The 23,027-nt window shown below is 38.4% G+C and overlaps 1 long non-coding RNA gene across 1 annotated transcript; it reads left to right on the forward strand.

The window, feature by feature from the left end:
* Positions 1 to 13,302: 13,302 nt before the first annotated feature.
* On the forward strand, positions 13,303 to 15,982 carry LOC121067739. The gene is made up of 3 exons (XR_005818428.1): positions 13,303 to 14,062; positions 14,911 to 14,975; positions 15,747 to 15,982. It is a non-coding gene; the product is annotated as an uncharacterized LOC121067739 (long non-coding RNA).
* The last annotated feature ends 7,045 nt before the right edge of the window (positions 15,983 to 23,027 follow it).

A 23,027-nucleotide genomic window follows, 5' to 3' on the forward strand; every position in this document is an offset into this window, starting at 1 on the left:
GTCACATTTTTCAAGGTTCAAGTGCCCCAACATACAAGCTACTGCATTACTGAGAAATTTTCCCAGAAAGAACACACACCTTTATGAGCGCTTTTGTTCTCCCATAGTAATAATAAAAAAAACATTAAAGCATACATAATGCAGCAGTCAGTCCCTACTCTAGCTGTGCAGCAATACAAAGTAAAAGGAGCCCAGAATAACAAAGGGAAGGCGTGAATAAGCACTGCCACAAGCACCTGGTGCAGTGGCACAGCCATCCATACCCCGACTGTCTGACTCACCCAGCTTGTTTTTATATACATCAACAGCAAGACAAGCTCAACTGTTACGTGCAGCTTTGATAATACATAATTAGTTGGTGATTTAATAACCATCGGAAAAAATAGGACAGTAATCTTGGTGGGGGGGGAAGAATGAAATGCCACAAAAAGGAGCTGAATTAGCCCCTGCAGCCAGTAATTTTTTGAACTCTTTGGGTAGTTCGTCAGACTGTAACAATAGAAGTGATTTTGGAAATAGGAGCCGTTCATAAATTGGCAGTGCCACTGACTGACATCCATGATCCAAACTAAAGAAACAGTCTTGAATCCGTAGTATAGAACTTTCTTAAGAAAATATTTAAAAAACTGAATAACTACTGCATATATTGTTTCTACAATCAGAAGAACATGAGCAGCAGCTACAGCTTGGGGCACAGGGAAGCAGGAGATGACAAGACTGAGTTTTAATTTGGGGACAGATTCAGAACTCTTTGATCAAAAAGAAAGGTTGTCTCTAATTATTCCTTGCACTGAATAGGATAAAAAAGACAAATCTTAAAAGCAAGGAAAATCAGTCCCAGTCCTCACTGAAGCCAATGGGAATTTTGTCATTAGTTTTAGCTGATGTAAATATCTGCTGAATTATATTATTAAAATGGCTGAAAATATTTTCTGATGGGAAGAAACCACTGAAGTTAGCCTTTGAATTCATTAGAGTAAGCTATTATGGTGATGCTACATTTATTAAAATATGCAACATAAATGCATTTATAGGGAAATACTTTACTGGCTTACAAATATGATCACAGTTTTGCATTTTATGATCACTGGGATCATAAACTGGGAGGAGAGCTTATACCCAGTTCTTTTATCATTCTTCTCAGCTGCCTCTTTCTGCCACAGAGGAAATTCAGTCCAAAAATGCTAACCTGAAGGCTCCAATTTAACTTTCTGCTCTGTATTTATGCTTAGATATGTACCCATATGGAAAACTATTTTTAAACTAGCATTTTATACACAATTACAATTTTCTATGCAAAACTTTGTATATGAGAACAGCATCATGTTTGTAACCTGCAGACTCAGTTTTTGTGTTTTTGTTTTGGTTGGTTGGTCTTTTAGCTCTACAAAGCAAGTGATCAGCTCTATAGTTTTCAAGTTTAATTAAAATATAAAACTGTTATTCTGGAGTTGGAAGTAGTCTTAGATTTGCAATAATCTCAGATTTTTGTTCTTTCCCATTCAAAGTAATTCCAGATTGTAGGATTTCATAGTTCGAGATGTTTTTATGTTTAAGATACCCTAACATTCCAGTGCAGTCTAACTTAAATTCAGTTGTAAAATTGTAAAGTTTAAGAGTTTCAATATGCCAATGTGGGAAAATGTTGATAAAATTGATCTTAATTAAAAGATTCTTCAAGGCAGGCTTCTCTCTCACTACTGGCTTTAATACTGAGATTCCACTTAAAGCATTAAAGCCAATAATGAAAACCTCACACTCTTCTAAACCTGTACGAACTTTATCAGAATAAAAATTCCTGACATGGACGTTATTTTCCTTCTTTAACTCTTATTTATAACATATAATCTCTGCATAATTCTCCAGTTTTCCTCTTCTCTCGTGTTCTGCAAAGTTTTGAATAAACATTATATATATGCCCACTGGGGGGGGGGGGGGGGGAGAGAAAAAAAAAATCGAAATATAAACATTACTTTTTCTCTTAATAAAGTGATATGCACATAATGCCTTAAATCTCATATATTGAAGAATTAGATCTTATGAGATAAATGTGTATTTGTCACCCTGCTACACAGACAAGAGCCATGAGTCTATGGTGTAAAAGCTTGTTCAAAGGGAGGACCAACTCTGAGTGCAAATATGCTATGTGTAAGAAGGCTATTAGTTGGAGTTGCACACTTTCTTCCACAGGGTGTTGATACAATGGTCTGCCACATCAAACAAAAGGAAAAAGAAATAGAAGAAAAAAATAAATAAACAAACAAATAATGAATTTTATATTTTAAAAATCGGCCACACGAAATGTCAAATTGCTGTCTTTCAGGCAAGAATCATATTGCCCTTTAGATTATGCATTGGTCGCTTTGGCATTTTAAGATCTAGCAGTGATGCTGGCTAGGTGAAACTAAAAGATTAACAATGAAAACTTTCAAAAAATGTACTCAGAAAATATGAGATTAAAATGCACTTTTGAAAAGACAATAGCTTGTATGCAGATTGCAGATAAAAGGTAAGATTTTAGAGAAAATTTCACATTGATAAATATTACTGTATAACACATATGAAGGTGAAGATTCCTGCTGAGAAGCTGTCTGACTTATAGTTCATTTACAAAAAGCAAGTACCTCTGAAAAGTAGCTGAGGTGATGAAACACATAGTACATTTTTATTTCTTAATTTTGCTGACAGACAGTGTCGACACTGCTTGTTGCCAAGTTGTTCTCTTGTTTATTTTTCCCAAACAGCTACTTAAAAAAAAAATCATTTAAATGTTGAGCATTCAATAAAATAATGACATGATGTCATCTTGGGACCTCTGTCTCACAGAAGATACTGAAGCTTCATCAAAAGCAATCAGGTGTTCTCGCATTATTTTGTACCCATGTGTGTGATGCATTTGAGCCCATTAAAGTATCCATTTCTGTGGCATGCAAAACAGATGTGCTTGTGATTGAAACAGCTTTTTTTTTTTTTTAATGATCCTTGCTGCGTAAGAGTGAATGTGAGCCCCCTTGGACCAAATTGTAAGGCCAGCACAGACCCATGGCTCATCCTTCAAGGAAAGCACTGCAAGGCTGGCTGGGGGACATCTGAAAATTCTAATAGGCTTTGACTTCACAACAGCAGCCTATACTGCTGGGAAAGGACTGAAATTTCAGATCCTCTAAAATCTCTGGGTAATAGAAATTACAGCATCAGCCAGCACCATCAGGTTTTCACTAGTCTCTCCTTAAACCAAGAAAGCCCTGATTTCAGACTGCTGTGACCACGACCATTTCACTCCTCAGCTATAATTCTTACATCCCTTCTGTAAGTCTGTAGGAGTGAGAGAGTTCAAGAGATAGTTAAACAACTTTTGTCTTAGTCATCTATTTTTTCCTTTGCTATTTTGTTAGGTAGAAGACGCCCAGGTCTTTTTATACTCGTCAGCTTCCTAGTGTTAAAGTATAGCTTTATACCTCCAGATGTGCACAAATATCTCTTAAAAAAAAAAAAAAAAAAAAAAAAAAAAAAAAAAAAAGAGCTGGAAAGAAAAGTTCCCAGGGCTTAGAAGTTATATATATTATTGCATAAAATTGTGCTCCTATGGATTTTCTGGGGCCTGTGTTTAATCCTGAAAAGCCTGTAATTGTCATCTTCAATTTCTGGTAAATAATTGTTGTCAAACTTCTGCTTATCAGGAGTGTCCTCTTCCAAGCCTGTGCTATGTATGATACCACCTGTGGGGGTGAGGGGAGGAATTAGTCACTGCTTAGGAACAGGATTCGAAGAAGGAAACTGGATAATTGGCTCCGAAATGGTGCTTCCACTGTTATATAACCCAGCTCAGTGCTAAGTTTGTTTTGAGCTTTGAAAAAATGTACTTTCTGAAATTCCTAGCTAAACAGACGTGCACTTTCATAGATCATCAGAGTTCATAAACACTGTGGGTTTTCATCAAGTTGGCAATTTTGTTTCATTTTGATCCAGTGCTGCAGTCAATTTGTTGACTTGATTTCGATTTGATATCTGTAATGCTCCATTTTGCTTTTGTGGAATATTAATGCTAGATTGGCTTTGATTTCACAGTTCTATTTTAGTTTAAGTTTCTTAAAAAACATATTGAACTGATACTTTTAGTAGGATTTTCAAAAGCGCCTAATCTACATAATTTTTTTCAACATGCAGCACAACTGCAAGTCTTTGAAGAACTGGGTAAGTATCAGATAGTCAACCCAAAACCCTAACTAGCTGTCAGAGGATTAAGGAGTTTGTTAAATACAGCAGTAAGCACAATAAAAACATCAACCAGTGGAGTAGGTTTATGTGTGAAAAAAAACATGGCTTTGTTTCCTTTTTACCTATTCTCTAAGACTGAACAGAACCTCCATCCTTGGAATATAGTTGAAGTCATCTAAGGATCCTGATGGACAGAGAAAAAGGGGTATTTGCACATACAGATGCGTCTATCCGAAGTGGCCAGATAGTCCCCACGTGCCACCTCCATTGTACAAGGGGACAGAAGCCCATGGTTGGGCTTGCCATCTTCAGGAATTTATTTCCTGCAGAAGTGACATGCCTATGAGGTTATATGCCTAACGGTGGGTAGTGCAAATGCTCCACAGACCATGCAGAAATGGAAATGAGATTTCTGTGTTCAGGCAGGGAGGTTCAGGTGGAAGGCAGGGAATGCTACACCAACTGTGAAAAAAACATGCAATGGGGTACTTGCTGCCATTTTTTTTTTCCACAATGAAGGACACTGAAGAGGTCTGCACGCGTATCTCTGTACATTCACCTATAAAACTGTTGACACAGAGTGTACACATTCACTGGCTGAATTGGCAACAGGACCTTAATTTCCTAAATCTTTGCCCTGTGCTTGAACTGCAAGGCATTCTCATCTCTGCTTTCTCACTGAATGCTGAAGTAACCCACAGCTAACATGAGGCTAATTCAAAGCTCAGGCCTTTCACAGCTCTCAGCACCCTAATCCACTCCTGGCTTGACTTGATATTTTAAAAGATGGAAATTGCAAAATGTAAATGTTCATGACCTTAAGGCTGTTTCATATTTTCAGCTCAGTTGCTCTTTTGCTTTCTCCAGGCTCTAAAGTTTCATACTCTATTACCCTACTGAATAGCTACGCCGGGGCTGCCACAGACCACTTTCCTATCACTTGGTTTTGATCTGGACTTGCCACTTGCCATCCTCAGCTCACACCGCTCAAGCCGCACACCCACTTCTCTAAGTAGCAATTCTTTTACAATTCTTCCTGTACATCAACCAAATAGTCTCAGCCTCTGCTGAAGAGTAAATTGATCTGGCCAAGGAAGATAGCTTGTTTTGTTGGACCAAAGCCTAACAGGGCTAACTCACGGGGGTTATTGTCAGAAAGAATAGAGAAACATTTCCCCATTTTCTTTAGAAGTTCGACCTGGCACCCCCAGACAGGCAAAGGCCCCAGAGAGTGGCTCAGTGCCCACATCATCGCTGCATGGCCCCAGGCTTTGACCATGTCTTCCTGGCCTTCCTCCAGGGCCCATCTTCTCCCCTTCTCCCCCTGATGGCCTCCAGAAGCCCCTCCCTAGGTGCCTTTTCTCTACACCCTAGGACTGCCTTCCCTCCCTCTCCAAGAGGCCTTGTCCACGCACTTGCCATATGCCTGGCCCCGCTCAGAGTCAGCACTGCACCTCACATAATTTTATATTTTTCAGCTCCCACAGTCAAATGATTAGGTGAGAATCTTGGCTTACAGTTTTAAGTAAGTTTCCTAGACCTCGTGGTAGCAAAGAGAAACTTAAAAACATGACTCAAGTGCACCCTGAAGGCTAAGAAACCTGAAGGCAATAAACCACACCCTCAATGTATTTTCTTTTTGAAATCTCAGTTTTAGGTTTTTAACCAATCTCAGGCCTTTGTCAGACTTTCCTTGTGATTTGTGAACATCTGGGATTGGCAGTGCTGCAATCTGACCAAGCAGGTTGGAAAACATCAGCCTACAGTCTCTTGGCCAGGTCAGATGCTCCCTGGGGTACACTTCCCACCAGCCCCACCAGACTGTGCCTCCTGAAATGTCCTTCTCCTGAGACGTGCCGGGGACTGCTGCTCGCTCCAGAAGGTCACATGAATGGCCACCGTGTTGCCTGAGCTGCTGCTTCTCCATTGCTATCTTTGGAAAAGTTAATGACCGTGTTGGGTTTCTCAGCTATCCCAGTGAGAGTGGTGTTCCTCAGGCAAGCGCATGTGTCTGGAAGTAGGAGGAAGAGATGCGATCAAATCCACGTGTTCTCTGTTCCCCGAGGAATATGCATTCAGCTCTCACCAGCAAAATCCTTCTCACTGGTTTTTCCCCTTGCAAAAGAATGATTCCAGGCACTCCTTAAGCTTGGTAAACATGGGTAACCTGAGGTTGGATTTTTCCAAGTAACGTTTTTGCTTCTTTTGTTGTAATTTCCAAATATAGCAAGTCCAGAATAAAGGTTTGTATAAGGTTTGCCCATCAAAGATTATTGATTTTCTGCCTGACAAACATGGCATTTCACTCCAGCTGCTTATACATTTTTTCTTCTGTATCGCATTTTGTTTTCAGATCCCACTGTCATGCTAGGAAGAAGAGCTTGCCTCCATTATTTCCTTTGTAGGCTCAGTAAGTGTTTATATTTTAAAGTTAAATTGATTTTTCCCTCTGTTCTGTGAACACTGTCACTTGGACTTCTGACCACACCAGCGCACTCATGACAGCCAAAAAAAAATTTGCAAAATACAACATGTATTTTCTAAGTAGACTGAAGAACGTTGAATTCTAATGAAACAAGGCCAACATAATAGAAAGAACTGAAATTCAGTGCTGATGTTAAGAAGAACGTCACTGTTAGACTTAGCCCTGCTGTGATGAGAACTGCAGGGGTTATTAAATGTGTCTGCCTTCTTAATAGTTCAATTGATGGTTTCAGTAGTGATGCACAAGTTGCAGCCAGGTGTTAGATAAAAATAACTAAATACAGTACAGTCACAACTGTGCTGATCAATGTGGGTTATGACAAAGAGACTTTTAAAGGAAAAAAGATTTCCCATCCTTGGTCTGCTAAGGGTTAGCTGATTCATGAGCCTTACTTGAAATAGCAAATAACACTTTTTTTTAACTGTGCACAGACTTGCTGGCCATGATCTGTGGAACAATATCAATTAATGTATTTATTATTAATACTCAATATAAATATACCAGGAAAAACAAAGTCCTGTTATTTCATGGTAGGGGTTAGAGTATAAAATCATTGAAGCCTGTGGCTTTTGTTGTTGTTGGGTAAATAAACAAATTATTGGAAAACCACAGGGGGCTCCAATAACACAAAGCTGCAGTAGACTGCAGCTTCTGGGCTTGAGTTCCAGCTGCTGGGAGACAATTTGGTGCATCTCATCTTAAAAGGCAACAAGCTTCTCAGTGCCCAGGCTGAAAAGCTGCATAGAACAAAATCAGACACAGGCATGCCTCAGAAAAGCTGCAGGTCTTCCAGCTACCAGTCAAATGTCTAAGGTGTGCCATACACAAACCACACCAAATAATTAATGGAAGTTTTGATTATGCTCCTAACTTTGTGAAGAATACGTTAAGGTTGCTGTCACTGAAAAAAATGATGTGAAAATGAATTTCCCCCTCCTACACATGTACTCTAGTGACCTCCTCCTTATGATTGCTTGGACATTAAGTGGGGTCATAAGGAAATTACTTTGCTGCTGTGAGTTGACTGCTACCAAGCAGAACTTCAGAAGGATCAACACAAAGATATTAAAAGCTCTGCTGAACGGAGACAGTCACTTGAATCAGAGGCGGGATACGAAAGAAAGTATACAGAGAAATGAGACTGCTGTCTGCTCCTGTTGCTGCCTGATCTGCAAAGATAGTAGAGCCTTTTCTTAATATATGCTGTTAGGCTAGGATTGAAACACTCAAAAAAAATATACCTGGAGCTAACAGACAATTAGCTTTTATTGCTACTGCTTTTTGTCTGTCAGTATTCCTTAGATTAACTGCTTTACTTTTATTTCAGTATTTGAACAAATGGTGCTATTACAAGCCTCTCCTCAGAACCAGTGAAGTGGTTTGTTTTGGTAGCTAAGAGTACGTTATACCCCACAGACTATCCTCTAAGTCCTGAAAAGAATAAAAACCTTTGTACTGTGCTAGATATTATATTATGTGGAAACTGAAAATTTTATAAGCAAAATACCTCTTGCAAAGCATGACTTCTGCAATTGGCATTGTCCAGCTTCACCAGGAGTAGGGTTTCCCACACAGTGAGCTTCCCGTTAAATGAAATAAGTTCAGAAAATGCTCAATGGGAGCTTTTACAAACTTTACAGTAACAAAAACCAGTAGATGCCATTAGGTTGGTGAACTCACAATCTGAAATGCATGCTAAGATAATCAAGCTCCTTGTTTCCTGAGTTTTGCCCTCTCCCCAGAGTACTGCTTTCACCTGAGGAGCAGTAGGCAATGAAGGCTGCTCTCCCACAGGGACCATGGGGATCTGGCTCTCTGGAGACCACTGACAGCTTTGCCAGGGTCTGAGCATCAGCATATGTTCACATTCTCTGTTTTTAACTTATCTCTCTCTCTTTTTTTTTTTTTTTTTTTTTGTACCCTGAAGAGAAATAGGGTGGTGTTATCTAGCTCTTGCTTAAGCTGTGATAGCCACTTAGTGACTGGTAGTTACGTTCTTTTTTTCTATTCAGACAGCTGCTTTAGAGGAAACCCAGGGAGTGATCATGTTTAAGTCTACATGCGAGAGCAGTGACATTGGCCAGATCAAGGCCAAGCCTGTGCCATTTTTTTCCTGGGTACAAGTTCAGAGAATCATTAAGAACTCTGCTATGAGTTGTGCCCATCGCTTCACAGAGCAAGAATTAAAGCAGCAACCTGCCTGGGGATCAGTATTGAACAGAGATATGATGCAAATCACATCTCACTGGGGAACCAAAATGACTCACTGGCTTTCCGTTCAGCTTCACACCTACAGCCTCTCTGTTATTACAGTAAAACTAAATTGAAGTACTCTACATTATCTGCTTTAAAACTGAGGTAATAGTAGTGACAGCTACCAAGGTGCTGTGCTTCTGGAAAACTCACAGTTCACAAATATCAAACTATACAATTATTTATAAACATGTCAATTTTATAGAACAATAGGAATACATTAAATGCAACTAAAACCATGCACTAAAGTTCAAATATAGATAAACAATGAATGGAGATGTCATCCTGTCAGGAAGACTGAGTGACAGACCAATAAAATTTTCCACACATTTCAATATATTTATCATACACCTTCACTGAGTATTTCTAACCGTGACATATTTGTGTTAGACCTTTTTTTATTATTATTTTATTTTTAAACAGTTGAGTTTTATTAAATGCTTACTTTCCCAGAAGAATATAAATTCTGGACTGGACCAGTAGTCCACTGGGTAAAATTTATAACAACCACAGCATTAACGCAGCTGCAAGATGAACTTGGCCTTCATCTTTAATATTCTTGTGATTAATGCACGACTATAAATGAAAACAAGTGAATTCTTGACACCGTTGTTGTCAACAAGATATTCTCTTCCACTTACTTCCCCAGCACTAAAATTTCACCCATAATTGAGAGTGAGAGTAATTGTTAATTTGTTGAATAGGTTCATCCTAGAGGGTTTTTCTTTGTTTGTTTTTCCCTTAAGATTTCTAACATCATTCTTTTTACTTTGACCTCCTCTTAAAATGGCAGTAACACCTTGTTTTTACTCTTTCCTGGGAAGCTGAGGATATTTTTTCAAGTGATTCTTTCAGTGTGCCTTGCTTTGCATTACTCAGCAACGTTTTTCAGCTTCCACTGTTTATGCTTTAGCATAACACTTTAGCTTGCTTTTTTCCTTCCGAGCTTTTCAGTCATCTCTCACCCAAAGTAACCTGGATCATTTTGTCTACTGCATATTTTTCATCTCAGTGTTCACTTGCTCTTCAAAAGAAATATGCATGCAAACACATGCATGTATTCAGAGAGGGAGCCTGAGGCAATTCAACATTAACCTTTGGCCATAGTAAAAATTAACTGTTTATTCCCACTTTAGAGAGGTTTTCTGTCTTTCAGTCAACGGCAGTACTTTAGCTCTCATTCCACAAATACCTATTCTCCACAGCCATCCCTCTCATGAGGAATGAAGCATTTTTTGAAAAGAAAATTCAATGGAAATGTCGTCCCATTCTTCACAAGATTTTTATAACCTTGTTCAGGGATTCTTTATACAGAAGATATGATTTATCTAATGAAACACACTCCAACTTAAAAATATCTGAACGTTATTTCAATATCTCCAGGTATCATCACCCTGACCTTGTAAAATCCTTTATTTTTCTTCCTTAAAAAGAAATGGTCTCAGAAAAGTATATTCCACAATCATCCATTGGATGAACATTCAGACAAATCTTTTACCATATTTCAATACTCTTACTCTCTAATATTAAATAGTCCAGCAAAATTACAGGTTTTCATGTGGGTTTTCTGAATTCACTTTATTGAAGATTTAGTTTTGTCTGGCCTTTTGCATCTCTGGTTATCTGTTTTTCATGTTTCTTACATTGTTGAATTCTCATCTTTTTCTCCTCTTTATTTCTTCAGCAGAATTAATTTTTGTAGAATTCCTGTTTGCTTAGGAAAAAGCACTAGAGCCTTGCCACTGAATCTGTGGTGTTTTCTCTTACCATCTTGCTTTTTGCCCTATCTATCTCTGTTAAGAAATGCTTCCAGGTGGCCTTCTGTATTCTAATCATTTTCACATTTTTAAGTACCTTTATCTGTAGGATTTTTTTTGAACAGATTTCTCATTATACATATTATTTCTTTCTGAAGTAAACTGTTAGGGCGATAATTAATTTCTATTATCTTATTGCTTTGGAACATTCATCAGGGTTTTTTAATGAAACTGTCAAAATTTGGGTTGAAAAATAAGTAATTTGATTTTTCTAAAGCACTGAGCTCTCTGGCACAAAATGGAACTGCTCAGCATTTTTAAATCATAATATCTGAAGGTAAAACTTTGCATATACATGTTATTTTTAATGTCTTGAGCCAAGACATTTCAAAAGACGAAAGCAAACTTTACATGGCATTCCAAATGTCCAAAACAAGCAAATAACATTCAAGATACCAGGCCTGCAACAACAGACCTCATCCTATAAAAACTAGGTCTGACTAGTATATGGTTTAGGGCCTACTCACAAGCAATCACTTCAAGAACAGAAATCTGATGACAGTAACTAATTGCTAAAGATAACAGAGCAATTTAATTCTTTTCTCCCAGAAATACTATTCATTATCAACAATTTTATAGCACTTCCATCTATATAATATACTCTAAAATGTCAATGACTTCAGTCTCTCTTTCCTATGCATATCTACAGATTGACATAATTTCCCGAGAAGCACTTGCCTTCAGTTAATGAAGTTATCACTCAGTAAAAGAACAATATTTGAACAAAGATTTTGGTATTTGTCAGGTGGGTGTTGCACTCTTCTGAACCATGGGCTCTGAATGACACCTGGAAGTGAGAAGTTTCAAGGAAAAGACATTCAGTTAAGATTTAATTTCCAGAAATTATGTGTATCCTTGTTTTGTTATATTGCTATTCTTCCAGAGTCTCCCATAAAATGCATGGTTGCAAGATGGAGCATCTGCAAAGCAATTGAAAGGAACATCATTTTGTTGCATGAAATTGGTTAGTCTCCCTAGCTTTCCCCTTTGGATTTATGTCAGTAACTATGCCAAAGAATTATAAGAAATAAAAAAATAATAATAATAAAAATAAAAATCTGTATTTTTTTTCTTATCAAAATAACTAAAATGGAAGTAGAAGAAAATATTATTTATTATTAAATTAAACATTTTGTTCAATGAGAAGCTCTGAACTCAGTTCTGAGTCGCTTTACCCTAACGGTAACTTTTCCATAAATTTCACATGCAAAAGGAATTCTTGACACTTAAACTGACTCCTAATACTTCAGGAAAATCTAGAACAAGACAAAGAAAAATATCTTAAGAAGCTGTCTCAGTGTTTCCCCTGATGTAACGCAAGTCATTCAGCTAAAGTCTCTTCCTCTATTAGGGCCATTTGATTAATAACCCATTTGGTTAATTAGGGCTCTGACATGATTCAACACAAAGATAAATCTTATCATGATTCTGTACAAAAGCTGTAGCTTCCCTCTATTATTCCAAATAAATCAAACAGTAAACTAATGTGAGTTTCAGTTATTTCAAAAATTGGGAAAAAACAAACTATGTGCTTTAATTCAACAGTAATATGTTAATGTTCATCATCATTATTACTAATTTTGATGGTCCCTTACTCCAAGATGCTCTTACCTTCTTGAAACAATTAAATTCTGCTTCTAAATATAAGAAATACATGAAAATGTTTGATATCTCAAAATCAATATTTTTTTAATGTTAGTTCAAATGGCAGAAGGTGCTTCTTAAGAAATCCATAAAAACATTTTAGGTAGGTTTTGGTACCAATACACAGACAGGAACAAGTTCTCAGTCAGTGTAAATATCATGCCTTCATAAATTCCTAAATGATTTACTCCCTCTAATGATCTGTTCTTCTAAGTAACACTTCCGTTGCAATTGATGGCTACTTCAGTAGAAGTCCTTAATCACAAAAGTGAGTAAAGTGACAACTGGAATGAAGTGGATGGACTATGAAGATAACAAGGCTAAATGGAAATTCCTACCAGAGAAGCGGTTAAAGACATGTTGTGAATAACTTCCTCAGTCATTAAAAGAACAATGAATTCAGTGCTGGCCAATCTTTTGAGAAGAAATTTAAAGCCCCAGGCTCATCACCAATGGACAGACAGACAGGTATATGTCACTTACTTGCTAGAGACACTTGAGAATATTTATAACCCCATCTTCCTATATGTAAAATCCTGACTGGATCTGCACCTACCATTCAATTCTATGTCTATACTGCTCATAACTGGTAATAGTATCTTTTTTTTTTTTGAAAAGAAAATCCAAATACAGAGAGCACAATCTCATAACAGAAAATTTAGCAGATTCCACAGATGGCACATCACATGGGCTTCTTTGCCCTGATGATCCCGATGGGCTTACACTTGACAAATTTAACATGAAGTAGAGAAACTCATTTTAATTCCACTAAGAGTTTAGGAGACTTCGAGATTAAAAAGAGATGGGAAGATGAGTTTTGTCATCAGAAGCCACCTGTCAGTGACCAGTAGTATAAGGGTTTCTGTGTTTTGTAATTTTAAAAGTAAAATTCACATAAATTGTGAGGTTAAATGATAACGGAAAGGAAGTGAGGGTAAAAAAGAAATACAAATCTTTGCCTTACTGCCTTGCTCCTCTTCAGCCTGTTAGCATCAGTCATGGCCAAATCACTGTCTTTTGGGTTGCACAGTCCCAGGTATACAAGTTGCTGAGCAACAGTGACACTACTATGAAGAGCAAGCTGTCCTGTCCAAATGTAGTTAACATGCTGTACAGCTACCAATGGTTTTACCAAAAATTATGTCAGTAACTTAAAAGTGTTTGGTTTTATTTTTCAGTTATCTAATCACAAGTATTGCAAGTGTGGGTTGTCCACCAGTTTGCATCTTCTGTAGCCAACCGTTTTATGGCAAATTAACACGAACATGAATAGTCTACAGCAGACAAAAAAGCGGGAGTAGTCATGGCCAGTCCGGGCTCAATGGCACAGGGGTGGGTACCACAGAAGCCGAATAACAACGCAGATGCGGATACCCAGGCGACATTTCAGGATTATTCCCCTTCTCCCGCGACGAGCCGGCCCCAAACCACCTCCAAGGGGCAGCCATGTTAGGGACCCGCTCCTCGCCGCATCCCGGTGCTGGCGCTAGAGGGCAGCCTTGGACCAGCAGATCGCGGCCTGCCCGGCCCGGCACGGCTCGGCAAGGCTCGGCACGGCCCGGCACGGCCCGGCAAGGGGTCAGGTGGAGCTCTCCAGCACGGAGCAGCCCCTGGCCTGATGAAAGCCGTGCGCTTCGTGGGCTCGGTTTGTAACGCTGCGGTGCATGTGGCTGGCGAGCACCTGAGGAGGTGGTGGTGTGGCACAGAGAAGGACCATCACCTTAGGCATGAGGCAGCGAGCTCGGGAAGAAATGACGTGGCTCGCCCAGGGGAACGGGCAGTGTGTCACTGCTTCTCAGTCAGCTACACTGGGTTTCTTTCCTTTGGGGGGTAATAAATTCTGTCTTCATTTCCAAAAGCCCATGCTTCAAGAAGCTCAGTTTGTGACTCGCTGTACATCTTGCAGAAAATGCCAGGCCTTTCTGAGTGGACTTCTCCTTCCCAACAAGGCAGGGAGAAGCGTCATTTCCAGGGGTCTGCTTTTCCTCGGAAGCTAGCAAGGAGGCAGTTAAGAAGCTTACAGCTAATAAGCTAAACCTTGAGGGAGCAGAGAGGGTACTCTACTGGGCTGTCGCTTCCCCGAAGGCAGAGGAAGGCCCTCGCTGAGGTTCAAAGGCCGCCCGTGCCTGGAACGTGAGCGGAGCCTATTCCCAGCGAGCTCCACTGTGCCCTTTTTGTGATGGGAGACTTAAACTGACCTTAAACCATCTCCAGCTGTGCTTTAGGAAGTCTAGCCTTAAATAGTCTCAATGATGTGGATTCTAAAATATTCCCTTCATGACTAATTCATATTTTTCCTTGATATTTAATCTAATTTGCTGCAGGCTAAGCCCTTTAGTTTTTGGCCTGTTGACAAACGAAAATGACTAGTCCCTGTACTCCTCTTCATTCTCTCTGTGGATCTGCAGATACTTATTATCTCTCTTTGGTCTTTTTTCTGTTTCTTCAATAACTCCTAGAGCATAAACACATCTGTTACTCTTCCCTTCCCAGTTAAGGGAGAAGCAAATTCCAGGTGTTCGGAGATGGCAGAGGCAGACACTATCAGCAAGTTTTAGGTAAATGCCACACTCCCCATACATTTCTCTAGCCCAAATCCTTATGTGCCTAAATGCTTTTAATAACCACCTATAGAACCTTACTGAAATACTTACCCAGGGGTGTTTTTTTCTTTGCTCTTCTTGGTAATATATGAGGTATCTTCTCCACTGCTCCCTTTGGCTTTGCTGTGGCAGCTATAACGTTTCATTAATGTTTTAAGTAATGCATTCTATAAGCCCCATGCGTAATACACCCCTTTCAATAATAGTAAGTTTGAGCCTGATCCTGAACTATAATATTCCAGAGATCCTTTACAGAGAACTTCTCAGTGAAACACACAGAGAAATCTGCAGATCAAAAACTGGTATGCTATGTCCACTGAATTTCTGGTACTTCAAAAGCCAAAGGGTCTTTGCTATCCCAGAGCCAGGCTTCTATTCATGCTTTTTATTTAGGAAATACTCTATGGAAATCCAGACTGCAGACAATCTTAGTGGCTTGTGCAGGAACTGGGACGGCAGTCCAAATTCCAACCTGAGATTTCATAGGCAGGCTTGGGCAGCTATTTTACTCCACCCTGCATGTCTCGATTACACCTCTATAAATTGGAGATAGGTTACTGTTCCACCTAGGAAATGTGTTCATACTAGTGATGTATTTGGATGCTAAGAAATGAGAGCTAGGCCAAACTTTTATGCAATCATATTATGAAACTCCTAAAAGAAACAAAATAAAAATAAACCAGGTTGTATATTCATCATGTTTTGTTTAACTCCCTCTTACTCTAGAACTTCCCTGGACTTGTTATTCCCTGCTGTTGTCTTCACAACTGAAGCTTCAGTCTGGCAAGATCACTGAAACCTGAGCAAAGATTTCCTCAGGACCTGCCTCCCTGTGGTAGCCAGTGTGCATGCCCTCACAGCTGGGACAGAGCACTGGATTCCTTGGCAGGGCGATGGCATTGTGTTCTGGAGTAAGCAACATATGAGCAAGCCGATAAAATCTTTTAATCTGTTTTGACTACATTTTCAAACAGAAGTCATTTGGGGGCTAAAATGCAGAATGAGAAATTTCATCTCAAAAGGCAGATTTTTGTAAAATAAACATTCCTCCTCCCAGGGGGAGAAGCAGACAGGCATTCCCACCTGCAGCCTGTGTCCTCTAAAACAACAATCCTTCCCACAGATCAAAGTCTTCTAATCTTGGTCACAGATGCATTACCTATGAAATAGTGCCCAGTGCAGTGGGTTGGAATGCACCTTTTTTAAACTGAAAAATTGGGACTTTAGACACATTATCAGGATATATGTGAAGCTATCAGGGAAAAAGTAAAGCATACAATTGAGATTAATTTTTAAGTCCTTCTTAAATGTGTGAATCCAAGATTCGATAGATAACCACAGAGCATCTGGGCTATATAAGGCAAATTCAGTAAGTTTGGCCCTTTTAAAAAATATTAGATACACTGTTCATGCCCTGAACAGTCTCAGTGAGTATACACAATTCCATGCGAGGAACTCACTATGACTGTGTGTAAATAGTGAATTTACAGCCCTGCCAGATATCATATCTAGAACTTGCACAGTTGTGCTCATGTACAAAAAAGGGTATCACAGGTCTAGAAATTCCAGATAAGATGAGCAGTTCCTCCAAATCTTCCCAAGCTTTCTACATGAGAGAAGAAATAACATCCAGAAAAAAAAAAAAAAAAAAAAAAAGGTACATTGACCCTGTTATTTTTTTTTATTATTATTTTAATTTCTTCAGGCCCCTGGACAGCCACTATTGATGGTTACCACACTGAAATGTGGTGGAATTACTCACATATTGGCAAGTGTTTGGGGGATTATTTGTCTGCTCTCAGATTAAACATTAGTGCCAATGGCACTAGATGTAATTAGCATTATTACAATACTGGCATCATCTCTTGTCTTTTTTTTCCAGTCAGGACTTAGAAATTAGAAATATAATGATGTCATTCTGCATGAGAAGAGTGCTGGACCTCCAGTTTCACAGAACACTGCAAGCATCTTGCTAGTGCAAACAAAAAGAGCAACTCACCATAAAATTAAGGGAACAAACACTATCCATTCAACAGTGCGGAACCCAATGTTGTTCTTTATTATATTACTTAAAAGGGGCAGATTTACTTGGTCATAAATTAATAATTCAGGAGGTGTAAGAAGACACAGCCAATTAGCTGCAGTAATTTGCATTTTTATGCTCCTTCATTAGTTATCTAAGGTTCTTCTCTTCTATTATAGCAATGCAAATGCAATCTTCCAAAAGGTGAATAGCCAACCTGTTTTTTGTTTACATGGTAATAAAGCCTCTTCAATTATTGAAAAACCAAACAATTTAAGAATTTTTAAGACAAATCTTTGTTGTTACACTCTCTCTTCTTTATATTGGTTGTCAAGAAACATGCTTTTTCAATGTAATTTATTTCAACCTGTAAATGGAGAGTTTATCAGGTGACTGATTTTCTGTGGTTCTTGAAATCATGCCTAACTTTAATCATGTGAGTTATCCCATGAAGGAAGGTATTAAAATTCTTTCTTAACTTAGGGGTTGACAAATAATTCCGTGCATGATGGCTTTGTTCACAGTGTGGGATCCCTTTAGCCTTGTGCAGAAATAAAGAGAGAAGGTTTTAATGTTTGAATTTTACTTTGAGAACAACATTACCAAGGAAGGCAGGGATGCTCCCCCATGTCCCAGTCATCTGCTGGTGACTGTACCTCCAGGATCCGCCTACTCCAGGGATCTCCCTCTCGGTCACTACTATCTATGGGCACAGTCTTGCTGAAATGGATGTCTTTAGCTTCTGAGAAATACTCCTGAGGCCAGAGAGGTTAAAGTTAAAAGCATTTACTGCAGGCATGACTACAGCCTTGGTCACCAGAGTACTACGGACCAGCTGTACTTGCTTCATTTCTGTCTTCCCATGCAGGGCACCAGCAAGTCCCATTGGCTTCTCTGAGAGTTGCTCCTAACCTGCAGCTGGCCTGACACGTACTTATTTTTCCATTTTTACTCTGGTATTTTCCTTTCTAAATGCTTTCCATGTGAGGCCATTTCATTTTATTTTTATAATTATTTTATTTTTAATACAGCCCCTCATTCCAGATGTAGATAGTACATACACTCAGGCATACATATAAGCAAAATAATGCTGAGGCTGCACCTTTATATAAATGTCTCTGAGACAGAATGCAAACCAAAAGAACACTACACACATTTCAGAGGGCCAGTGGGGATTAATAAAAATATTTTTTTTTAAAGAATTAATCAAAGATATGTTTTCTGAGGCAACCTCTAAAAAGACTTGGCTCGCCCAGTTGCCAACAATGGTACCAGACAGATGAAGAAGACATAGGAACACTGCCCTTCTCTGCTCACCTCTGTGGGAAAAGCACAGAATGAATGAGCAACTGTAAGCACAGTAGGGTGTGTCAGTGTGCTTTAAAAATCTTGCTGCTTCTTTATTTTTAATTCTTCATGGAGGCTGCTTGAGGAGGTGGGGCTCTGAATCACTCCAAGCTGTAAGGGGAGGCTGGAAGAGGAGTGGACAGCTGAATCAGCTATAAGAGCAGTGACTCAACGGCAAGCAAAATTATGCCAGCAGGTATAGCAAGGTGAAACAGGTGCCAGCAGGTGCAATGACAAAGAAGAAACAAAATGGCTTGAGTTAGTAAGTACCAATAACTGGAGTTGAACAAAAATAAAAAACTTTGAACAAATAAAGGCACCTTCTAGAGTTAAACTCTAGAGATGTATTAAATTACTCTTTTCCCTTCATGAATGGACAGAAATGTGGAGCTCCGTATATGCTTCTTCAGAGACCGAAGTACAGCTTTGGTAATTTACATGAATTTCTCTTATGTCAATCAGAAAAATCAGTCTTTTATTACATTGTGAAGAATGAGTTTATTTCAGAGCTTACATGTCTGATAATAAGCTTATACATTAAAATTATTTGCAAAGCACATTTTTTAAGAATGATATTAAGTACTTGTTCCATATCATCTCAACAGGGTAACATGCCCACTCCACATTTTTGACTGAAAAATGTTAGAAGGGATCTGTTGATCATCTAATGTGACTCTTTCCATCCCACATCTACAGGAAAAGCCTGTATTAGTTTCTGTATCAAGACCAATACCACAACTAGACCAGACTGGAAGCTGGTCTTGATTTCAGATTTTCTGTTCAGAGAAAGTCCACTGCAGTCATGGATAAGTTTTTCCAGTGGTCAGTTCCCTTGGCTGTTGTATGTTACTTCAAGCCTAAATTTCTCTAATTCCAGGCAATGGATTTTGCTAATCTTTGTCAAGGAAATTAAAGATGTCTTTATACCATTTTTCTGTTCTTTAGTAAGTTAAAATCTTTTAACTTTAATTCCTCATTTTCAGTGTATTTTCCAGTTCTTTATACACATCTATTGTCCCCTTCAGAACCTTAAAAAAAAAGGGGGGGGGGGGAGGTTGTTTTGTTTTTGTTGTTGTTGCTTTTGTTTGTTTTCAATGAAAAATAAAACACTTTAGGACAGAGTACTGGTAGCAGTGATGAAACAGCAATGGCAGGCTGGCAACCAGCAGAGGGGAAGCCAGACCTTGCCAAGGAGCTATGGCCTCTAGCACCTTCCCTTTCCCCTCACAGCAAATCTGCACCTGCATAATACAAGCTTTCCCACTTTAATTCCTATTCTCCTAATTATAGCCCAATGATCTTTTTAGCACTTTGGCTGTGGTGCACAGCAGGAGCTCCATGTGTATCTGATTATCCATCACAAAATCAAATCCTTTTCAGTCCCTATTTCCCAGCATGGAGTCTCTTCTATCCTACAAGCATGTTCCTCACTGCATGGACTTCCAAAAAACCATCTTGTTCCCTTTTCTCAAGAAATTCAGATTGCTCTGTGTCACTCCCCAGCCTCATTTATCATATAATTCTCTACCAGTCTTACTGGTATAAGAAAATTTATTGACAAAATGTTGCTTTCTTGTCTCATTAATAAAGCTGCTAAATAATGTAAGAGGGAAAGCTCACCTGGAACAAACCCCCAACATGATTGTTTCTTATTTACAACTACAAGACCTATTAGTTTTTAATTAATTTCATTACATCAGCAATATCTGTTTTCAAAAGAATTTGCAATTTCATCAAAGAATGGTATCAAATTAGTCTGACAAAACTTATTTTTGAGAAGCCTGTGTAGAAGATTTACATTAGTTGTGTTTGATCAATCTTAAACTGATAGGCCCTTAATTTCCTGGGTTAGGTCTGGTATAATTTTAAAATATTGGCACTACATTAGATTTTTCCAAGTTCCTTGAAACTTCCCTGGTTTCAGGACTTTAGTCATCAATACTAAATGCCCATGGGAGTCTTTTCTAGTTCTTTTAAAACTATCAGATGCAAATTAATTAGACATGCAGATTTAAAAATGTCTAACTACAATAAACTGCTGTGTAACTGGTTAAAATTAAAAGATTACATCATCATATCATATGACTATACCATCTGGCTTTCCCCAAGTGCAGACACAAAGTGACTGAGATTCAGCTTTCCATGAATCCTTTCCAGTTCCGCTGCCGTCATACAGCTACAGAACAATCATATTATTGGGATTCCCGGTACAACAGAAGCCCTTTGGCTAACTTTTCATTCTTAAATCTGTTAACCATAGATTTTGTCTGTAACAATTTGCTTCCACTACTTTCTAACATTTCCAAGACAGTTAATATTATGACTTCTCCAGCTTTTTCCCCACTTTTCATTATGATTTATAGATGCTTTTACTTTACTTTGACCCATAGCATTCTTTCCTTAAGTCACTGCAACAACATCATTCTGAAAGATGTAATTTGGACATCTAGTAAAATGCTATTCAACAATGGACAATTACTGTTCTCATTTTTGTTAACATTTTCTCCAGTTGATCGTCTCAAAATTATTTTCAGCTTCTTAAATTGTCCTTTTCAAAACTCCCAAGAATATGTATTTTTGGCAGAACTCACAATAAAAATGTAATCAAGATAAAATCAGTTTCATCTAAGCAGCCACTATTTTTTTAGTTCTGTACTTAACTCTTCTCTTCACAAGGTCCCATTTAGAGTTCTGTCCCACTAGATACAATTGCTGTTTATATAGGCAATGGTTATGCATCATTTTAATAAAGTGATAGGTGCCTAAAATTCAGCAGCCAATGTCACATATCTTTCAAACTGATGTCAATGCAAAAAATTATTGGTTCTTTCTACATACTGTAGCTCGATGGTTGTTCAGCCCGTGGCATTATTCTCTGGTGTGTTGGAACATTTCTAGCAGACCAAACCTAGCAACCTATCTTGTGCTTTATCAATGTAACTTTGATCCTACAGAATCCTTCTGGTTTTCATCAATAGGCAGTAATGTGGACTTGGGCAAGGCCATTTTAATACAGTGTCTCTCTTACGACTGCGTTTTTCGTTCAGTCTTTTCAAAAGAGACTGTTGCAGCCAATAATTTTAAAAATATGAGCATGGGAATCCTCCTACTTGTTTTCAGAAGCCCTAGCTTTATGCATATAAATGAGAAATTTCCACTCTGAATGAGGCACATATCGAATGAAATAATACACAAATTAGAATAAATGAAGTTGCAATTAAGCTACATTACCAACCATTTTACATTTAACTGCTGTGGTTAAATTGGCTGTAGACAAGGTCAGATGACAGGCCAGGTAACTTAACTGAAGGCATTGTGAAAAAGAATATATTCCATATTTTTCCTCTGCACTTGATTTTCTTACAATCATTCTACCGGTTATAATGAGTATGAAGTATGACTGAGTCTAGACAAATGTGTTAAGGGCTTCTATTAGTAAATTTCTTGGTACAGCTGTCATTATTTTTTTAGGTTGCTATGGAGACTTACTAGTTTGAGGCATCACTGTTTCAATGATTTTCCATGGCAATACTGCTTTGGCTCCAGTGCACACCCCAAAACAACCATGAATGTCCTCCAGGATAATTTATCTCTAGTTCAACATACTAAAGTATCTACACGGTTGCCTAGAATATGGTAGTAAGCAATCAGACCTGCTAAAAGATTGAGGTGACGACCTACTTGGTAAAGCTACTGTTAGGGAGAATTAGTTTAATAATTGGAATTTTAGTAAAAAATAGGTAAAAATACATAGGTGAGAGAACGTAGAAAAGGCAGAGTATTTTGTCAAGATTTTTTTTATATCTTCACATAATTTATATTTTAAATCTCAAAACCAGAACATCCCTGGCAAATATTAGACTTCTTGAAAGTTAAAATATTCAGTGCTGTCGGGTTTCTTCTTTTCCTCTTCATGCTCAAACAGAAATAACTATTTTCTTTTTCCCTTTTAGATAATTGTTACGTTATAGAATTGTGGAAGGAATACATTTTAAAAATTGCATAGCCCAGTGACAAATGTGTCAAACTGCAAAAATCATAAACCACCTTTACATGGTCAAAGCATATAGCTATAATATGATGAATGAAAATCTCACAGTGCAGCCATGTAAAATATTCTGTTCAGAACTGAAAAACACCCTGGGCCTGATATGCCTTTTAGCTGGTGCACAGAGATATAAACAGGCAGAAGTAACTGGTCTTAGTCCAGTGGAAGCAGAGTGCAGGAACTCACCCCAAGCTGGGAGCAAGGTGGTCCCTGTGGTCCCTGCCCCCAAAAAGTCTCGGGGAAAACTTAAGTGATTTTCACTGCTGTTCCTGCTCCTGCCTTTTGTTACAGCCTCCATCCCTGTCTCCTCTTTTTACATTGTAGCTTGAGTGACATTTTATTAGAAGAAGCAATATCAGCCAGAATTTGCAGGATGAACGGCCACCCAATGCAGGCTTCTAGAGACAAAAAAAAAAAAAAAAATAAATAAATAAATAAAATAAAAAGGAGAGCAGTTCAAGTGAAAACCAACAGGAAACCTAATCAAAGGAATTGTTGATACAGTGCTTCAGACTGTTGAGGTCAGGGATCTGAAGATCTGATTCATTATATAAAAAGGCCAAATAATAATTACTTGCATTGAGGAAGA

This window comes from Cygnus olor, chromosome 3 (assembly GCF_009769625.2).
Source record: "Cygnus olor isolate bCygOlo1 chromosome 3, bCygOlo1.pri.v2, whole genome shotgun sequence".
NCBI classification, from domain to species: domain Eukaryota; kingdom Metazoa; phylum Chordata; class Aves; order Anseriformes; family Anatidae; genus Cygnus; species Cygnus olor.